This window comes from Sus scrofa, chromosome 7 (assembly GCF_054392235.1).
Source record: "Sus scrofa isolate SSC_HxYL_T2T_F1_AM1 chromosome 7, Sscrofa_HxYL_maternal_Yorkshire_Landrace_v2.0, whole genome shotgun sequence".
Classification (NCBI taxonomy): Eukaryota; Metazoa; Chordata; class Mammalia; order Artiodactyla; family Suidae; genus Sus; species Sus scrofa.
This window is the reverse complement of record NC_139389.1, coordinates 7,324,602-7,346,608: the sequence shown is the minus strand read 5'-3', so window position 1 is coordinate 7,346,608 and position 22,007 is coordinate 7,324,602. Positions and strand designations below refer to the sequence as shown.

Genomic DNA, 22,007 nt, shown 5'->3' with positions numbered 1-22,007 from the left:
CTTCCCAGAAATGGTTAGAAATAATTTATAAAATTCACTGGGGCTTTAAAAACAAAATTTACGTGAGGAGCGTCAAGAGAAGCCAAAGGAATAGCAAGTTAACACGTTTTGAAATGACTGATTCCTTAGAAAGACTAACAGGAGTCTACCTTGCGTGAAACAGTTTTCTTCTGTGTCTCGAGATGATGAAAAATGATTGTTGTCTATCTACTTTCTCCTGCTCTCCATATTTTCTAAAATGGTCATGAATTATTTTTCTAACTGGACAGGAAAAATTCTACTGGCCTCGACTGGCTCTGTTTCCCCTCATCCCATGCGGTGCTCCAGGGGGATCCACAATTCAGCTTTCTCATTAGCATCCAGCGTCCTCAATCCTTTGGCCACCTGGCATTCTGCATCATTTGCAAAAGTGTAAAAAATAGACACTAGTCCGTAGGAATTTTGCTAGAGAGGTGAATTAAATACGTTGTGTGATGCTGCGTCTTTTACCAAGAAAGGAATGAAATTATCAAGTAGATACTTGTATATCTGTGTACATCAGTGTTTGACAAACCCTGCCGGGATGTGAAGGAGGAGATGAGGGGGAAGAAGCAGCAGGTCTGAAGACTAAAGACTGGGTCCTCTGATTCCGAAAGAGCCAGGCAAGCCTAAGCATCTCAGCAAGAGTTGATTGTCCATTCCTTGGCAATTGCCTAATTATGTCACTACAGCCCTTAACAGGGTTGTGGCCATTCAAAAATCACCTGTTTTTCCCTGCTCCTTTTGGGTTCCCTTCTTTTCTCTAAGGACCCTCTCCGTTCTCCTACTGACCCCCTCAACCTGTTCTTGTCCGTAATTAACAACAGAACGTTTAAATTCCATACCCACCACAGAGACAACTGGCAACCCACAAGGACAAAGAAAAAATGGTTGAATAGACATTTTTAAAATTTACTTTTAGCTTCTAATTTGTGATTGCCAAGGGGGAGAGGAGAGGGAGTGGCATGAACGGGGAGTTTGGGGTTAGTAGATACAAACTATGCCTTTTAAAATGGATAAGCGGAGTTCCTGTTGTGGCTCAGGGGTTAACGAATCTGACTAGGAACCATGAGGTTGTGGGTTCGATCCCTGGCCTTGCTCAGTGGGTTAAGGATCCGGCATACACCAGCTGTGGTGTAGGCTGGCGGCTACAGCTCGGATTAGACCCCTAGCCTGGAACCTCCATATGCCGCAGGAGCAGCCCTAGAAAAGGCAAAAAGACAAAATAAATAAATAAATAAATAAAATGGATAAGCCAGGAGGTCCTCCTGTATAGCACAGGGAAATATATCCAACCTCTTGGGACAGACCACGATGGAACATAATATTTAAAAAAGAAAGTATGGGGTTCCCATTGCGGCGCAGCAGTAACGAACCATGAGCATCCATGAGGACCCGGGTTGGATCCCTGGCCCCACTCCATGGGTTAAAGATCCAGCATTGCCATGGGCTGTGGTGTAGGTTGCAGACGCGGCTCGGATCCTGCGTTGCTGTGGTTGTGCTGCTGGCCAGCAGCAGCTGAAGCTTCAATCAGACAGCTGGCCTGGAAACTTCCATGGACCCAGGGTGCGGCCAAAAAAGAAAAAAAAAGAAAGAAAAAAAGATGTTCCTTACTTTTGACATTTTCAGCATTAATTGTAATGGTCTTTTACATAGTAAAAAAAAAAAAAAAAAATTCATGTTAAACCATTGAGGAACTCATGAGCAAATTATAGTGCATCCATACTTTGAAAAAGAAATTGTACCACATTTTCCAGAAGATAGGGAAATTATTCTGACATATGTATTTTCCAGAAGATAGGGAAATTATTCTGACATATATATTTTTTTGTCTTTTTAGGGCCATGCCCACGGCATATGGAGGTTCCCAGGCTAGGGGTCGAATTGGAGCTGCAGCTGCCGGCCTATGCCACAGCCACAGCAACACCGGATCCAAGCCACCTCTGTGACTTACACCACAGCTCACAGCAATGCCAGACCCTTAATCCACTGAGCAAGGCCAGAGATGGAACCCTTGTCCTCATAGATGCTAGTCTAGTCCGGTTCCTTAACCACTGAGCCATGGTGGAACTCCCCAATTCTGATACATTGTTAAGTGAAAGTAGCAGAATACAAAATTGTATAAATCAGTGTGACTTAACCACATAAAGCAATACATGGAGAAGGAAAAAAATAGTGCAAATATATGCACAGCAATTACTTCTCAGTTGGTATAATGTATAATTTTTGCTTTCTTTTATTTTCTTGTAATTTCTACTTAACAATTTTACTTTATGCTTTTCTTTATTTCCCAGGTTTTTTTTTTTAAACAAAAGAATTGTATTTTATAATGAGAAAAACATTGTTTTTTAATATTCTGCTCATCAAAAGCTAACTCTGCATTCTCAAATTTTCCACAAAGGGAAGCTCAGGATACAGAGCTAAGCAAGGACACAGAGTTTCTGTTCACCAAAGCAAGGCTGCCACGTGGTCAGGCCTAAATGTGGCCTCGTGTTCATGTGCGTGACAGTGCTGAATGCTGGAAATTTTTGACGAGTTAAAAAATTTAATTTGGAGAGGTGGCATTATTTCAAATTGTTCTCTTTGTGCGGGATGTACAGTTCAAATTCACATCAAATGAAACCATAATGAATAAAGTCCATGTCAAGGACAATTGAATTCCTAAACAACAAATCAGAATTGCTAAAAAAAAAACAGTTTCAGGGTTCTCTGGTGGCCTAGTAGATAAGGACCTGGCCTTGCCACTGCTGAGGCTCAGGTTCCATCCCTGGCCTGGGAACTTTCCCATGTTTTGGTGGTGACAAAAAAAAAAAAAAAAAAGACAGAAAGCCAGTTTCACCTGTCATATCAGATTTGTGACATTGAATGCAATAAAAATTTAATAAGCTGACTCTATAAACAAACAGTATATTTATTGATATGAAGGAAGCGTAACTTTTGTTATAGGAATTCCATTGAAAGAGACACACAAAACAGCTTATCAGGTATCCATAAAGTCTGGAAACGTGGGTGAATGTACGTGATGCCATTAAGGACATTTTCTAAGTGTAAAATACACACACAGACAAGACACACAGACACACACACACACACACACACACACAATGCTTCCAGACTTTCTGTAGAATAGAAATCGTTTCACGTACCTGGAATCCTATTAGGGTCACCCCGAAATGCTCATCAGGAGAGTAGGCGTCCTTCGACCACTCCAGTAAATCAGTGGCCCTTGGGTCTTGAAGAATGAAGTTGGCAAATTCTCTTGTAAGGGCCACGTAGGCGGAGCCAAAGTAAATGGTGAGATTGTGCGGAGGGGGCGTTTTTTAAATCCAAGTCCACAGCATGAAGGAACAGAAATGGTACTTCTGCTCCAAGTGCACGTATGTGGTCCTTCTGATGATATGAGGAGGGGGCAGCACCCCCGGGGTGATGTTTTTCCCTTTAAGCCCTTTCAGATACTGAACGATCTCCCTGTTGGTTTTCAGGGGGAAGTCCTGCCCGCAGGTGTTGATGGCGTATTTCCACGGGACCGCCGAGGCCGCCAGATCCTTGATGCAGTTGAGGTCCGCCTGGAGCCTGGAAACCCCTGCATAGACCACAGACTCCCTCTTGAAAGGCATTTGGGAAGCAGCTCAGTAGCCTTCCCACCTCATCCTTGAAAGCTGAGGCAGCTTTCGCATCCACGTGGACACAGTAGACATTTTGGAGCGTGTAAATTGCCCTGAAGAGCCTCTCAAATGTATCAAGGTCTTTGTGAATGACCATGACATATGCCAGAGGGAACTCGGCTTCTTCTTTGGACAAAGGTTTCATTATGTAGTGATTCTGGGTCGTGTATTGTTGGCAAGTTACGTTTCTCAGCGGAGTCCCTGGTGTATTCCCCTCCAAGATTTTCTTTCCTGTGATGACCACGTCACAGACTTCGGCAAACACCAAAGAGTATGAGATTTTCTCCCCTGGCAGGTGTTTTGGCAGGACTAAACTGTTGGTATAGAACAACAGAAGAGAGATAGAAAGGGCCACAAGCCCTACAGCAAGCTCGAAGACTTTCAGCTTCGTTTTTCCCGCTGTCTCTTCTGTGGGTGTCACTGGCCAGACTTCATACTTTTGCTGAAGTCAGTCTCCAGGTCCAACCCCAGATGGCTGGGGTATCTCGTCTCCCTTCGTATTTTGAGCAAGAACAGAAACACTGCCACATGCTTAGGCAACAGGGGATCAACCACAAGCCCGAAGCTCTCTTACAATGAAGGGATTGTGTGGATCTGAGAACACGAGCCGCTCTGGCTGATGGAGCCAGCATGGAGAAGGTTGGGTACCTTGGTCAAGGTCAACCTCAAGGTAAGGTCCTGACAAATATGTCAGAGCTGCCGACTCAGGGCGGCCCCCCATGGGGAGGAGGTAGAGTGGACGTCCGTCTCACAGCCCTTTTGCCCCAGAGAAGGATTTGTCACCATCACTGATGTCATCTTGGGTCCCAAGAGACAGTGTATATTTCTTCAATTTTATGCAGCTCAGTTGTCATGAGATGGGTCACCACCAGCATGGACTGATGTTGATGCTGACAACACCCAGAATTGCTTAAATTTCTCTTGTACCTAAAGATAAAAAAGAGGTCATTCATAGAGATGCAGAATCGGAAGGAATCGTGCAGGTTCTTGGGACCTAGTGGCATAAGTCACAAATGGAGCATCCTGAAAATGAACTGTCACTGATGTCTGCCACCCCCCTGGCTCTGTTTTCTCCCTGACAGCCGGGGAGGTGAGTGTTGACATGATACCGATTTTGCTCAAGAGGAAATGGAAGCCCACATATGCACCGACTTGCCTAAGGGTTAATGATGAGTTCATGGTGGCATCTCAACCTAACAGGGCTTCTACTTGGAATATTCTCCGTCTTTTCTTGACGGGCTCTTCCCATCCATCAGATTCCCATGAGGCAGCCCTTCCCTGCCTCCCAAGTCTGGGTCAGGAGCCCTTCCACCTGTTCTTTTTGTTTGTTTGTTTGTAGGACCCTCCCTAGGGGTTCCACAGCCACAGCCACACCAGATCTGAGCCATGTCTTCAGCCTATACCACAGCTCAAGGCAACACTGGATCCTTAACCCACTGAACAGGGCCAGGGATCGAACCCTGGTCCTCATGATACTAGTCGGGTTTGTTACCGCTGAGCCACCATGGGAATTGCAGAAAATACTTTTATTTATTTATTTTCCCTTTTTTTTTTTTTTAGGGTTTCTCCCGTGGCATATGGAGTTCCCAGGCTAGGGGTTGAATCAGAGCTGTAGCCGCTGGCCTATACCACAGCCACAGCCACGCCAGATCCGAGTCACGTATGTGACCTACACCACAGCTCATGGCAGTGCCAGCTTGGTAACCCACTGAGTGAGTCCAGGGATGGAACCCGCAACCTCATGGCTCCTAGTCGGATTCGTTTCCGCTGCGCCACAACGGGAACTCCAGGAACTCCAGAAAATACTTTTGGCCCACTGTGGCCCAAACTTTGGCAAAATGTGGTGCTGCCACACAGTGGTCCTGCACAGCATTGCTTGACGTGGTTGAAAATCTTGCGGATGACAGAGAGGGAGAATTTTTGTGCCATTACAGCATTTTATTTCCCACTAGACTGGGCTCAACTTGGAGGGAAGAAGATGTTTTCAAAGACCTAAGGAGGAGGGCTTAACGTGGCATTTGAGTGGCACGGAAATACCTGCCTCTGCCAAGGTCTGCACTCCACCAGCTGGCCACAATCTCTTTTAGGATGTCTCGTAAGGAGGCAAATTGTTTAAGGGAGTTACTCAAAGTAAGTGACATAACGTTAACTTCTGTACATGTCATTAAGCCATTGGAAAAAAAACGACATTCAACAGAGGTTCTGAAAACATGGGACAAGAGACAGATTAGATTAGATAGATGAGAAGCCATCAAAGATCATACTTGTGTTTTTTCGGTTTGGGTTTTTGTTTTTTTTTTTTTTTTTTTTTTTTCTTTTTGGGGCCAAACCTGTCCTGTGACATATGGCATATGGAAGTTCCTAGGGATCAAATCAGAGCTGCAGCTGCTGGCCACAGTCACAGCCACGTAGATCTGAGCCACGACTGAGACCCACACCACAGCTCACAGCAATGCTGGAGCCTTAACCCACTGAGCAGGGCCAGGGATCAAACCTACATCAGGCTCCTAACCCACTGAGTCACAATGGGAACTCTGCATACTTGTGCTCATAAAAGAGACTGATAACGTTTATCTGCACTTTGAAACACGGCGTGATAACACTTACTCTGGCTCGTCTCAGCAGGACTAGGTCAATACCTCCAAAGCAAAACAAAGATAATTTTGGAAACTTTGTGACCAAACCCAACAGGTTCATTCAAAGCTCCTGTTAAGAGTGTCTAATTCTAATAACATTTATACTTATGAATGTCCTCCAAATCCTTAGCTATCTTCTGTAAGTACATTATTTTTCATAAAAACAAGTGTTACCTGGAGTTCCCTTCATGGCTCAGTGGTTAACGAATCCAACTAGTATCCATGAGGTTTCGGGTTCGATCCCTGACCTCGCTCACTGGGTTCAGGATCCGGCGTTGCTGTGAGCTATGGCATAAGCTGCAGACGTGGCTTGGATCTGGCATTGCTGTGGCTGTGCTGTAGGCTGACAGCTATAGCTCTGAGTGGACTCCTAGCCTGGGAACCTCCAAATGCTGCGGGTGCGGCACTAAAATAGCAAAACACAAACAAACCAACCCACAAGGGGTAATTGCAACACCCAAGCCCTTAGCATCTCTACCCTGAGGTCTATGGCGGATATTTTCCGCCTTCTTCTCTTCCATCACCTCCACCCCGTCCTTCAGCATTTGACATATTATCGCATTTCTGTCAAATCAGAATATGAGGGAAGCTTTAAATCAGAGGCACTAACGACACAGGAAAATTTAACACACACTCCTCGTCTGGTCCCTAATCCCAGGATCTGAAACCTGGAAAATTCAAATTCTACCCCTAATCACTCTCAGACTTGCTAAAGCATTTTTTAAAATTGTGGTGGCAGATACGTATGTGACCTAGAACTCGTCGCCTTAACCCTCCTGAAAGGTGCAGTGGAGCAGCCATAGACAGAGGCGTGTGGTCCTGGGAGCACTCGAACTTTCTCATCTTGTGTAACTAAATTCTCTACTCAGTGAACCCCAATGCCCATGTCCCCCCGCCCCAGCCCCGGGCAACACATTCTGCTTTTTCTTTCTCCGAGTTTTGACTGTGATACAAGTGCATTTAGGCAGGATCTGTCTTTCTGTGGCTGACTTCTTTCACTCGGCATGGTGGTGTTTGCACTGAGCAGAGGACCTAGGGCTGGCTTACTCTGGCAGGAAATCTATTTGCTAAATAATAAAAAAAAAAGCTAGTTTGGGTTTGTAGACACCCCTCACAGCTATTCCTTCTGTTATCATTTATTTATTTATTTATTTTATTTATTTATTTATTTTTTTTGTCTTTTTGTCTTTTGTCTTTTGTTGTTGTTGTTGCTATTTCTTGGGCCGCTCCTGCGGCACATGGAGGTTCCCAGGCTAGGGGTCGAATCAGAGCTGTAGCCGCCGGCCTACGCCAGAGCCATAGCAACGCGGGATCCGAGCCGCGTCTGCAACCTACACCACAGCTCACGGCAACACCGGATCGTTAACCCACTGAGCAAGGGCAGGGATCGAACCCGCAACCTCATGGTTCCTAGTCGGATTCGTTACCACTGCGCCACGACGGGAACTCCTTTTTTTTTTTAGGGCTGCATGTGCAGCATATGGAGGTTCCCAGGCTAGGGGTTGAATTGGAGCTGCAGCTGCTGGCCTACAGCACAGCCACAGCAACACAGGATCCGAGTCACATCGGCAAACTACACCACAGCTCGTGGCAATGCCAGGTCCTTGACCCACTGATCGAGGCCAGGGATCGAACCCCGAAACCTCATCATTCCTAGTCGGATTCATTTCCGCTGTGCCATGATGGGAACTCCCCCTCTGTTATCATTTAAAGCTGGGTTGCTGGCATTTCGGCCGAACCTTCTTTGCTGTGGTGGTTGCCCTGAGCGATGTAGGATGTTTAGCAGGCTCCCCAGCCTCTACCCATCAGATGCCAGTAGCATCCCTTTCCCCAAGTAGTGACGACCAAAATTGTCACCAGACTTTGCCACATGTCCCCTGAGGGCCCACCTTGGACAAATAAGCTAACTTCTAAAAGCAGTAAAATGAAGCTAACACCATACACTTTATAAGGTTTGTATAATAGCTAGTAATTAATGTATAAATTAATTTCTGGCACCTTACCAGTGCTTAATGAATGAGTTCTTGCTTGTTAATAATATTATATAAAGGATATGAAGTTGATAAAACAGATACTAATCATGACTTATTCACGGGGTCTTGGACAATAGAGTCACTGGATGCCTAGCGTACCGTTTTTATTCTAAATCTGGTTCCACCTCTGACTTGCCGACAAAATCACTGAGTCGGTCTCTCGGGGTCTCAAGTGCATCCATTGTAGGGGAGAGGTCAGTAAACCCGCCCTGTGTACCTTGCAGGGTTCTAACCAGATAAAAATTATATAATTAAAGAAAAGTACTTTGAAAGTATGAACGTGTCACACGTGCAGCTCACTGTTATTATGACAGACATTTTTCAGTACTATTTCTAATGAACTATGATTCGTATGTCATACACTTAAAATGTATACATACCTCAGTGGTTTTTAGGATATTCACTAGATTTTATGACACTCCAAAGAAACCGTGTACCCGGCCCATTAGCAGTCACCGCCTTAACCCCCCCCTCCCCAGACCCTGACAACCACTAATCTATTTTCTGATTCTATAAATTTTCCTGTTCTGTGCATTTGGCAAAAATGGAATATGATATACATTTTAGTATGTGTAATTTGATGATCACTCAGGCCAAAATATTTAGTTCTTTTTTTCTTTTTGTCTTTTTGCCTTTTCTAGGGCCGCTCCCGCGGCGTATGGAGGTTCCCAGCCTAGGGGTCGAATTGGAGCTGTAGCCGATGGCCTACGCCAGAGCCACAGCAACTCGGGGTCTGCGACCTACACTGCAGCTCATGGCAACGCCGGATCCTTCACCCACTGAGCAAGGCCAGGGACCGAACCCGCAACCTCATGGTTCCTAGTTGGATTCGTTAACCACTGAGCCACGATGGGAACTCCTAGTTCTATTTTTTGAACATGTTCTCTATACCAGGGATTGAGCTTGGGATACAGGAGTGAAAGAATTGTTTTTGCCACACAGACACAGACACACACAGACACACACACTCACAGACACACACACACACACGCACACACACACACACGCGCACTCTGTCTCTCTCTCTCATGTACACAGAAAAGACTAGAAAGTATACATCAGAATGTTAACTGTGGTTACCTCTGCGTTGCAAGATTATGAATTATTTTTATGACTTTCACGCCACCCCAGAGTATGCACTGCTTTTATTCATGGGAAAAATATTTTGTTTAGTCTCATTTTCAAGCAGTAAATCCTGGAATTCAGACGTGTCCAAGTGGAAGCCACACATGGGCATCTTGCAGAAGGACAGCGTTTTGAAAACGACTGCAGATCTGAAATTCCTAAGAGAAATGCTGACTTCTTAGCGGCCTGTGTTAATGAAAAGAAAAACGAAATGGCAGCTTATAGTTATATGAGGTGATTTTCTGTGTCCTGGATAATTTGATTCAGTTTAATGAAATCAAGTGATTAGTCAGGAAGAAGTTAAACACTGTGCTGTCAATACATCCTTTCCAGACCCAGGAAAGACTGGCGGGGAGAAGAAAGCATCACATCCTCCGGATGCTCCATCTGCCCTCCTGCTCCTCCTCCTCCGGGATCCTGAGCAAGGAATACACGGCCCTCACCCCACTGAACAGCTTCCCGGGGCCAGATGCTTATAAAATGGCATCATAAGTAGGTTAATCAAAACAGAATTCCAGATCGATGTTTTGTTCTATTTTGTTTCATTGTCATAAATTTCAAATTTTTTAAAATTAATTAATTAATTTACTTTTGTCTTTTTGCCATTTCTTGGGCTGCTCCCGCAGCATATGGAGGTTCCCAGGCTAGCAACGTGGGATCTGAGCTGCGTCTGCGACCTACACCACAGCTCACGGCAACGCTGGATCGTCAACCCACTGAGCAAGGGCAGGGATCGAACCCACAACCTCATGGTTCCTAGTCGGATTCGTCAACCACTGCGCCACGACGGGAACTCCTTTTTTTTTTTTTTTTTTAAGTTTTTGACTGCACCAGCAGCATATGGAAGTTCCCAGGCCAGGGATCGAATCTTAGCCACAGCTGTGACCTGCTCTGAAGGTGCGGCAACTCCAGATCCTTTAACTCACTGCACCAGGCCGGGAATTGAACCTGTGCTGCCACAGAGACAAGCCAGATCATTAATCCAGTGGGCCACAGTGGGAACGCCTTAAATTTCAAGGGTTTTTTTTTTTTTTTTTTTTCTTTTTAGGGATGCACCCATGGCATATAGAAGTTCCCCGGCTAGGGGGCAAATCGGAGCTGCAACTGGCCAGCCTACACCACAGCTCACAGCAACGCCCTGAATCCACTGAGTGAGGCCAGGGATGGAACCTACATCCTCATGGATACTAGTCAGGTTCGTTAACCACCGTTGAGCCACAAAGGGAACTCCTAAATTTCAAGTTTTAATGTCTACTCATTATGGATCAACTTTCATTACGAAAACTTGAGAATACTAACCTCTCCCTCCTCCTCGAAGGCAATTCTAACTAGCTCATTGAAGACTCTTAAATGCCATCAGTAAAGAAATCCATTTGGCTTTCTTTAATCTGGTATTGCCTAAACTCATTTTTGTGGCACTTTTTTTTTATTATGGCCATAAACACGTATCATTTTCATGGATGATTCCCCGGAACACGTACACCCATAAAGTTGTGTAACCATCAGCAGTATTTCCAGACCTTTGTCATCACCCCAAACAGAAATTCTGCATCTGTTAAACAATTTCTCCTCACTCTCCCCTCCCCCTAACCCCTGATAACCTCTAGTCTACTTTCTGTCCCTCTGAATATTCTTCTTTTTTCCTTTTATGGTTGCACGGAGGCACATAGAAGTTCCCAGCCTAGGGGTCGAATCAGAGCTGCAGCCTCCGGCCTACGACAGCCACAGCAACTCGAGATCAGAGCTGCATCTATGACCTACAGCACAGCTCACAGCAATGCCGGATGCTTAACCCACTGAGGGAGGCCAGGGATCAAACCCACAACCTCGTGGATACTATGTCGTGTTGTTCACCTGCTGAGCCAGCACAGGAACTCCCTGTTTCTCTGAATCTGCCCATTCTAGGAACCTCCACTATGTCCCATGTCCCCAATTTAATCCCCAAATCAGCTACTAGATGACACACATTTGCCTTCACTCAGTATAAAGAAACAGCAAATTATAAATGGGGGGGGGCATGGAGGAGAGTGAGCCTCAGTTCTCAAAAAAAACCCCAAAAAACAAAAAAGACCCACACCTAATTACTCCCGCCCCAGGAGGTAGGGTATTTCCCCCACCCTGATGGTAGGCATATAGGAACTCTCTGTAATTTCCTTGCAAATTTTCTGTAAATTTAAAATAATTCCAAAATAAAATGTACTTTAAAAAAAATCTATCCTGCTGTGTAGCACTGGAAACTATATCTAGTCACTTATGATGGAGGGTGATCATGTGAGAACAAAGAATGTATACGTGTAGGTGTGACTGGGTCACCTTGCTGTACAGTAGAAAATTGACAGAACACTGAAAACCAGCTATGATGGAAAAAAATGAAAATCATTAAAAAAAAGAAAAAAGCCTTTGGGGAAAAATATCTAATTCACAGCTCGTGTTCAGGCAAAAAGCAGAGCTTAGACCCTTATTGTGCAGGAAGAAACACTTGGGGAGGTGGGGAGGCAGCCTGGCTTTTGGACCTTCCTGCATTGCTGGTGGAGTCTGCTCCTGCAGCCACGTTGCCGGCACGAGCCCTGAGTGTCTAAAGTGCCAACTGGCTTAACTTTAACACTCTGTTAGGGGAGCTTAAACATTGACAGCTTTAACCCGGCGCTAAGTGGAAAAGTGACCTCGGGTCCTAGGTGTCCCTAACGAGAATACGGGTACGTGTTCTTTCATTAATGGTGGCATCCATCGATAATCTGATTTGATAACATTCCGGAAAAGTTTGGGATAAAGTACACACACACACACACACACACACACACACACAATCCTCTTATTGAGTTGCTGCTCTGGTAAGAAGAGCAGAGCTCTGATGCTGGTCCTTATTGTGTGAACTTGATCAAGATTCTGAACTCAGAGGTAAGCCTAGATGAGAGAGAGACAGAAACACACACATGCGCGCGCGCACACACACACACACACACAGATAGTCCTCGTGGGTTAATCTCCGGGCAAACTCCCTCCTTTATCTTTCCTTACTAGCTAGCCCCCACCCCCCGCCCTGCATTAGTGATATGCAGAATTTTCCAGAACTGCAGAATTTTCCAGGACTGCACTGGGACTGGCTCTGGAGTGAAAAAAACCATTATTCATCAAAGGGGGGACAAGCTGGTCTTGGGTGGCCCTGGCACCATCATGATCTCGCAGTCTTGGTCTGGAATGCCACCCCAGCGAGCAGTTCTAATGAGCTGAGGAAGCAGACCCGGCGGCGGTCTGCGTCGCGCATGGAGACAGATGTTCGCGCTGGCCGAGGAGCACTCAAACCCTGGTCCCCTGCCTTTGTGTGGTTGGATGGGACTTCTCTCTGAGACCCCCCGGGGGAGCAGCCCCAGCTCCCAGAGCCTGTGGCAGGGCACGGTCCCTTGTCCCCTAGTGGTGCGGAGGAAGTCACAGGGCAGAGAGTTGGAGGAAGTTGGGTCTTGCCCCAGTTTGAACCTTGCCTTTGGGAACAATCACTCATTTACATTTCTCCCTCTTAAAATTACTGACTGGCTCCTGCCTCTTGGGTCGGGCGGCCACCAAGAATCCTGGCCCGCTCACCCTCTCTTCCCGAATCAGAATCAAAATCGGTGGCCTGGGAAAGAAGGGGCACCAAAGGTTCTCAAAGGCCTCTCAGGCCTATGTTCTGTTGTCTTTGTTTCTGGAATCATTTATTTTCCATAAACGTCAGGTCAACATATTGAGACATTGAGATAGTAAAGGAAAGGGGCTGAGCCTGGCCCTGGACCCATTCAGGGCTTTTGCTGCCCTCCTGGCTCAGCCGAGCCTCTGCAGGGCTGCAAACTCTGGAGGTGTCACAACCTCTGCATGGAAACATCAGGCAGCCAGAGGGTAGTGCCCATCCTTGTAAAGAGGGCAAAAATATGGCATCAAGGATCATAGCCTCCTCAGAGCCTAGTGAGCGCCTGGCAAGAACATCTGTGAACGCATCACAGTCTCCCGATCACAGCAGGAGACTGGAGAAGCCGACTCTGATTTGCACTCCCATGAGTACAGATTCCCAACCTGTGATTTCATTTGGATCTTGCTCTGAGAGTGATCTTGAAAGGAAAATAATGGACACATCACTCCCTGGGGGGTGAATCTCTGTGTGAATTAGGAACAAGCCCTTGCACTTGGCTTTGGGGATGACGGGCAGAGAGCTCACGGAGCGTGTGTACATAGTACATGTGCTGTTATGTGTATTACGTATTTGAATGGGTGCCCGGAAGAGCCATTCTGACCCTGACCTAAAGTGGGTGCCCAGACGCTGTGGTTCTCGGAAGTACAGGGCCAGGGATGACAGCCTGGGTTTCTCTTTCCCCAGCACAGGACGGGCTCAGGGCTGGGCAGCAAGGCACAAAGAGATTTGGGCTTGAATCCCATCCCTGGCCCTCGAAAGCTGTGGTCTTTGGAACAAACTGTTAATGCCTTTAGTTTTCATTTACTCTGTGTATCAGCCAGGGTTCTGCAGAGAAACAGAATCAATAGTATCTTCCCCCTTCTCTCTTCTCTGTCTCTTTCGATAGATCAATATCAAGAGAGACTGAGGAGTCACATTGTGGCTCAGCAGACGAAGAATCCGACTAGTATCCATGAGGATTTGGGTTTGATCCCTGGCCTCGCTCAGTGGGTTAAAGGATCCAGCATTGCTGCAAGCTACAGTGTAGGTCGCAGCTGCAGCTCAGATCCCGCATTGCCGTGACTGTGGCGTAAGGTGGTAGCAGCAGCTCTGATTTGACCCCTAGCTTGGGAACCTCCAGGTACCACGGGTGTGGCCCTAAAAAGCAAAATAAATAAATAAATAAAAATAAAAATAAATAGAGAGAGGAAAGTGGTTTATTTTTACGGAATTGGCTCACATGATTGTGGGGAATGGCAAGTCTGAAATTTGTAGGGCAGATTGTCGGGCTGAAGATTCACTTGATAGTGGATACAAAATTCAGGGAAGAAATGAGTTGCTGTCTGAAGTCTGAATGCCTCCAGGGCAGCAGGTGGGAAACTCAGCAGGGTTTCTATGCTGCTGTCTGGAGGCAGAAGTGCTTCTTCTGGAAACCTCACTCTTTCCTCCTGGGGGCCTTCATCTGACTAAATGTAGCCCACCTACCCTACGAAGGATGCTCTCCAACAAGCAAAGTCAACTGATTTGACGACATCAGGGACCATCACATCATTACATACTTTTGCAGCAACACCTAAGCTGGGTCTGATCAAATCCACTTGGGCTTGTTCCCCCATCAAGCGGTGGTGCCCACCTTGCTCCCCACTGTCTCCCACCTACCTCTGCCCTCTGCCTAGGCTCACTCCCTTGGGCGTCAGAACCTGGTTACATCTGTACCCTCAGAATTCTCTTTTGGGTGCACTGAAAATATGAGAGCGGAGTTCCCACTGTGGTGAAACAGGATCCAGACGTGTCTCTGCAGCACCTGGACACAGGTTCCATCCCTGACCTAGCACAGTGGGTTAAAGATCTGGCATTGCCCCAGCTGCAGCATAGGTTGCAACTGTGGCTCAGATCTGATCCCTGGCCCAGGAACTCTATCTGTTGTAGGGTGACCAAAAAAGGAAAGAAACATAGAAAAGAAAATATGAGAGCAGGTCAGGGAGGCTGATGCATCAGGAATTTGTTGGATGCTTTGGCCATCTGGGGCAAACTTCCTTCCGACTGTGCACACTCTCTGTGGCATTGACACATCGATGCCCTGCCACCCACTACAGAAACTGATGTGTGACAGCTTCTGACGCCCATTGTGTCAGCCAGAGCCCACACAAATGATTCAAGTGCTTCGGTTTCGATGCTCCCGCTGAGTAATGTGAATCCTTAGTGCAAAGACCATCAGAAATTGTTCACAGCAGCAGCAGTTGTGTTCTGGTCCAGGGCACTTATCTGATCCTCTCTGTATCATGACCTTGGCCGTGACTCCTGTTGCCTGGCCTCCCTTGAGTCTCATCTAGTTTTAAGCCTGGACCTTTGGATTTTCTATCAATTCTGTGGACTTCCCAAGAGTGTACAAATGAATTCTTGCTCTGCTTGTGCTGGTGAGCAGGGTTTTCGTTGCTGGCCACCAAGAACCTCAGTGGACACAGCCAGGAAAAAAAAAAAAAAGATGTCTACATGTATGCTCTGTCCTGACACCTTGCTGGTGTATAGGTTTCCTGTTGCTGCTACACGAATCAACACAACCTTAGTGACTTAACATCAATTCATTATCTTACGGTTCTGAGGCCCAGAATTCTGAACGATCTTATGAACTCACAGCACAAATCATTTCCTTCCAGAGGCTCCAGGGGAGAATCTGTTTCTTGGCTTTTTCCAGCTTCCAGAGGCCGCCCATTTCCTTGATTTGTGGCCCCATCCTTCATCTTCAAAGAGCATCGATCTAACCTTGGCTTCATCGCATTCCTTCTTTGACTCTGACCCCCCCTCTTTCTCTTGAAAGGACTCTTGTGTTTACACTGGGCCACCAGGATAACCTCCCCACCTGGAGATCCTTAGCTTAATCGCAGTTGCAAAGTCCTTTTTGCCGTGAAAGGTAACACAGTCAAAGGTCCCAGGACTTTTAGGGGGACCATCATCCATCAGTTTGTCGACTACAGTGCTCGAGGGAAGTTTACCTCCAGAATGCTCTAGCTGAGCACGCTTAGAACAGAGATAACAACATTAGTGATGAGCAGCACTCCCTTCCCAGCCTGAATTCATTCCTCCTCCAGACCTTTTTTTTTTTTTTTTTGCGAGGCCCATGACATGCAGAAGTTCCCAGGCCTGGGACTGAAACTGCGCCCTAGTAGTGACAATGCTGGTCCTTAGCCCACTGAGCCACCAGGGAACTCCGTTCCCAAACTTCTTTTACCTGATGAAATTGACAGAGGAAATGGACACTCAAACACTCAATAGCAAGAACAGCAGACACAGAAGAAATGAAAAGGTAGCATTGATGGAGGTCTTATCTGTTCGAATAAACACAGATTTAATACAGCAGCTAGAATCTCTGGTTCCTCTTTTTTTATACCCACAGCATATGGAGGTTCCCAGGCTAGGAGGAGAATCAGAGCTACAGCTGCCGGATGATAGGACAGCCACAGCAACGCCAGATCTGAGCCACATCAGCGACCTACACCAGCGCTCATGGCAATGAGAGATCCTTAACCCACTGAGTGAGACCAGGGATGGAGCCTGCATCATCATGGATACTGGTCAGATTTGTTTTCACCCAGCCATGACGGAAACTCCTCTGGTTCCTCTTTATAGGCTTCAATACCCTTCTGGGAGCTGCTGGCACAGGGGAAGGGATTCTGGATCTGGACCACACGGGGGGGGGGTGCTAGTTGGCTGCTAATGTGGGGGCTTGGGACATGGGCTAAGATATCACGACCTGGAGGTTAAGAAAACCAAGACTGGCTTATAAAATATACATCTGCCTACAGAGGGACAGTGTGTCAGGGGAAACTCCTAAGAGTGTGGGGCAACAGAAGCGACCCTCTTCGAGCTTTGCTTGTGGAAAAGAGAAACATTCCAGGCAGACCAGCTCTATGAAATGAACCCGGGCTTAGGAATACAAATGTTAACATGGTTGTGAGGTTGTGGGGTGTCTTGGAAATTTGTAGAAGAATTGGGAAAGATGCTTCGTAAATGTTTATTTCAGAAATGAATGTATGAATGGACATGTAAATGAGCATACAATTATGAACGAAGCCATCCACCTGACATGCCTGCCATCGTCTGTTCAGCCCCAGCCTCATCCGTGGTCAGAGCTGCCAGGAGCCGCAGCTGGCTGTCCAACGGCAATGGTGACCTGGCTTGAAAGATGAACTGGACCAGAGTCTTTTGAAAATGTGGAGCAGGGGTATGGAGGCACGAAATCCATAATTCAGAGGTGCTAGAGCTGGAAGGTCTTGTGGATCTGGAACCAGAACCACGAAAGCCACGTCCACAGCAGAGCTAACAGGAGCTGGCCAGGAAGGGCAGCAGAGCAGAAAATAAACATGCTCACTGCTGCACAGCTAATGCATTTTCCTCTCTGAACACCCATGTGCTAGGCTTGCTCATGATTTCTGATCCCACACCATCTGAGTTTGCTTATAGCTTTTCGGACCGAGCTCTCCGCCACCTTCTTCCAAATGTTCCCTGTCATTTGCCCGAATCTCTGTCTCTTGGTTCAGATTTTTTTCTTTTTTTTTGGGGGGGCGCACACCTGTGACATGTAAAGTTCCTAGGTCAGGGATAGAACCCACACCACAGCAGTAACCTGAGCTGCTGGAGTGACAACACCAGATCCTTAACCCACTGCACCACATGGGAACTCTGGGTTCAGATTCTCTGTGGCTCTCCCTGGTTCAGTTCAGCTGCATGTGGACCAGGCTGAGTGTCAGGCATCTGCCTCTGACCCAGTCATTTATGGACGGGGAGATGGGGTCACGTGTTCCCCAGGCTGCTCCTTACAGGGGCTACATGCTCAGAAGAGGTTAAGGAAGAAGAGGCCAATTAACTGGAGCGCCCATCCTAACCCTCACCAGCAGGCTCGCCTCGCAGGGCTTCATCCTCTCTTTCGACCTGGAGGACTGAACGTTTGCCATTCCTGGCTGGTCCTGCCAAGTTCATGGGCTTTGGAATTCTTTCTAAGATGGATACTGTGAGCCCCTCCTTCTCCACATCCACCCAAATCTCCCATCAAGGGAACTAGGATTCCGGAGTGGCTGTATTTCAGGCTTAAGAATTGGTTTCTATTTCCCCACTTTAAAGGAAAACAATGCCACGTAAAGTAATCAGAATATGGCATTGTTGCCAGGTTCTGTGCAGTACTTGGCTGTGGCTGTTCAGCTCAGAAGCTGTGGTAGATTGCAAACAGGGTGCAGTTTCCTTCCTATGGGGACACTGATGCCTCTTTGCAATGTGGCCTTGCACTTCCTGCCTCTGATCAAGAGATAGAGTTTGGGAGTTTCCGTCGTGGCGCAGCAGAAACGAATCCAACTAGGAACCATGAGGTTGCGGGTTCGATCCCTGGCCTCGTTCAGTGGGTTAAGGATTGAGCGTTGCCTGAGCTGTGGTGTAGGTTGCAGACGCGCCTGAGATCTGGTGTTGCTGTGGCTGGGGTATAGGCCAGCAATTCGACCCCTAGCCTGGGAACCTCCATATGCCGCAGGTGTGGCCCTAGAAAAAAAAAAAAAGAGAGACAGAGACTGTTTCTCCACCCCTGGACCTGGACTTGGCCCCTTGATGAGCTTTGGCCCATGAGGCGTTAGCCAATGTGCCAAAGCAGAAGTCTGAAATGAGTCTGTGTACCCAGTTTTGCCTTTTCTTGCTGCCAAAGACCCTTCCCCTGCCACGTGGGGGCTGGGCTAGCTTCCTGGAGGATGAAATCAGTGGAGAATGAACCCCATCACCCCAACAGTCCTACTGGGCCCTGAACACGTGAGTGAGCCAATCCTGGTCCCTGCAGGGCCGGCCAGTCAGGGGCCACCCAGCCAACCCACAGGACTGTGTGTGATAACAAAGCTGCTGAGTTTCAGGGCACTGAGTTTTGCACCAGGAGTTCCCTGATGCTCAAACCTTCCGGGAGGGCTCCGTGGCATCCTGCTTCCGAGGTCCAGGTCCCAGGACTCCTGGGATCGGCTGCCTGTGATCTGGGGCCATTTGCCATATACCTTCAGCTTCACTGGCCCCGACTCCTTCAGCGCCCATCAGCCCTGTCAGGTGGAGGTTTTCCCGTGGAGAAAATCAAGACTCCGCTATTCTGAGATTCCTCTTTTTCCTCTTGGCCCCATCATGGCAAGAAGAGGGGCAGATACTGATGAGAGGATGGCAGGGGAGAGGACGGCTCTGCGCATGACCCGAAGTGAGGTTGGAAATGAGAACAAGGACGTGGTGCAAACAGCACGTGGGAAGGCAGGGGAGCAGGATGGAGGCCATGCGCAGGTGCACAGGCCACCCCATACCAGACTCCGGAGAGCACAGCGGTTGGACACACTGGCTCAGCCATCAGACTCCCGGGTTTAAAGCCTCGCTCTGCCATTTACCTGCTGTGCCATCTTTGGCCAATGTGCCTTCCTGCCACAGCCGGGGCCCCAGAGTCCTCTTGGAAAGCTCTGATATCAGTTAGCCTCGGCTGCAGAACAAACCTCCCCAACATGTAGCAGCTTAAAACAACATTCACTCATCCTCAACCTGTCTGGACCTAAGTTTCTTTCTTTCTTATTCTTTTTAGGGCTGCATCTGCTGCATATAGAGGTTCCCAGGCTAGGGACTGAATCGGAGCTGCAGCTGCCAGCCTACGCCACAGCCACAGCAACGCCAGATCCAAGCCGCATTTGCGCCCGACACCACAGCTCACAGCAATGCCAGATCCTGAACCCAATGAGCGTGGCCAGGGATGGAACCCACATCCTCATGGATACTAGTCAGGATTGTAAATCGCTAAACCCCCACAGGAACTCCCCTCTGCTTTCCCTATTCTGTTCAATCATTTTCCATCCGCAAAAACCCCAAAGTGTTGGAGTTCCCACTATGGCCCAGTGGATAAAGAATCCAACTGCATCAGCATGGGTGCTGCCGAGGGCTGGTTAGATCCCCAGTCTGGTGCAATGCGTTAAGGATCCAGCTTTGCCACAGCTGTGGCATAGGTTGTAGCTGCAGCTCAGATTCAGCCCCTCGTATTGTGTCCACTCTAACCAGGGACCTTTCTAAGGATTCGATCGTCAAGGGTCATGGTTACAGAGATCAGCCCAGTAGGAGCCGTACACCGCATGGTTTGCAATCCCAGAAGATAGCAGTGCTTCTAAATTCCTTATAAGTGTAGGCTTAAAAAGAAGAGTCAGAGAGGTCCTGTCATGGCTCAGCAGTAACCAGCCCAACTAGTATCCATGGGTTCCATCCCTGGCCTTACTGAGTGGGCGAAGAATCTGGCATTGCCGTGAGCTGCAGTGTAGGTTGCAGAGGTGGCTTGGATCCGGCATTGCTGTGGCTGTGTCGTAGGCCAGCCCCTGCAGCTCCATTTCAACCCCTAGCCTGGGAACTTCATATGCTGCAGGTATGGCCCTAAAAAAGCAAAAAAAGAGAGTCAAAAAATTGGAGTCCAAACTGGACTGTTAGTGACAAAATGGACTCAGGTGATGTCCACTTAGTCATTAACTAGAGTCCCTTTAGTCATTAACCATCGGTCTAGGTCGTTATCACGTCTTATGACCAGAACGTCTCCCAGAGAGATGCCATTCAGGATCGCAGGCTGTCTTTGACCTTGTCAGCTTCCAAAAGCTGAGCTGGTCCTGGCAAACATAGCTTTACAAGGTGTAATTGTGCTAAGAGATGATATTAATCCCTTGCTCTGAGCCTCTTTAGAAGTATTTATGCAAAGTTGAATTTCCCTCTTTTTTTTTTTTTTTTTTTTTTGTCTTTTTGTCTTTTGTCTTTTGTTGTTGTTGCTATTTCTTGGGCCGCTCCCACGGCATATGGAGGTTCCCAGGCCAGGGGTTGAATCGGAGCTGTAGCCACCGGCCTACGCCAGAGCCACAGCAACGCGGGATCCGAGCCGCGTCTGCAACCTACACCACAGCTCACAGCAACGCTGGATCGTTAACCCACTGAGCAAGGGCAGGGACGGAACCCGCAACCTCATGGTTCCCAGTCAGATTCGTTAACCACTGCGCCACAACGGGAACTCCTTTTTTTGCTTTTTAGGGCTGTATCCGTGGCATAGGGAAGTTCCCGGGCTGGAATTGGAGCCGCTGCTGCCACTCTACACCACAGCCACAGCAATGTGGGATCTGAGCCGTGTCTGCGACCTACGTCACAGCTCACAACAACGCCAGATCCCCAACCCACTGAGCGTGGCCAAGGATTGAAGCTACATCCTCATGGATACTAGTCAAGTTCATTCCTGCTGAGCCACAGCGGGAACTCCTGGCATTTCTTTTACCCAGATGTTTTCACCTTTGGAAGGGACCTTCATTTCAGCCTCTGTGCTGGTCCTGATGGCTGGCAGCAATACTCATCCAGCTAGGGCCACCCCCTCAGTCCCCTCCCTGTCATAGAGAGATTCATATAGAGTAGGGGGACACTGAGGCAGAACTTGAGGCAACAGAGCAGCACTGGCTGTCACTTTGAATTTTCTAGGTGGTGGTGGGGGGGGCACAATCCACACTATCGGCCCTTTAGGAATTCTGATACACAGGTTTAAAGATACCGTTTCTTGCTCAAGAAACATGCTTGCTTCTAGCACCTGCAGTTGCATTCCTAATCCTTGGACCACGGCTTCAAATGGGAAAAAAAGTTGAGCTGACAGTGGGAAGAATTATATAGTTGCACCAGCCTCCTCCCCCCTCCCCTCCCCCATATCTCCCCCCCAGAGTGGAGGAATCTCTGCGGTGTGGATTCTGCCTGCGGCACCCTCCTGCTGAGTGTGGACACGGGAAGGCATGTAAGCCAGCCCTTCATGCTTTTATCTCCCCCCCTGTTTTATTTGTTTTGTTTTGGGGTTTTTTTGGGCCATGCCCGTGGCATGCAGAAGTTCCCAGGCCAG

General features: G+C 47.7%; 1 pseudogene; it reads right to left on the bottom strand.

The window, feature by feature from the left end:
• Window positions 1-306: 306 nt before the first annotated feature.
• LOC110261698 (N-acetyllactosaminide beta-1,6-N-acetylglucosaminyl-transferase-like) lies at window positions 307-19,126 on the bottom strand (annotated as a pseudogene).
• Between the last annotated feature and the right edge of the window lie 2,881 nt (window positions 19,127-22,007).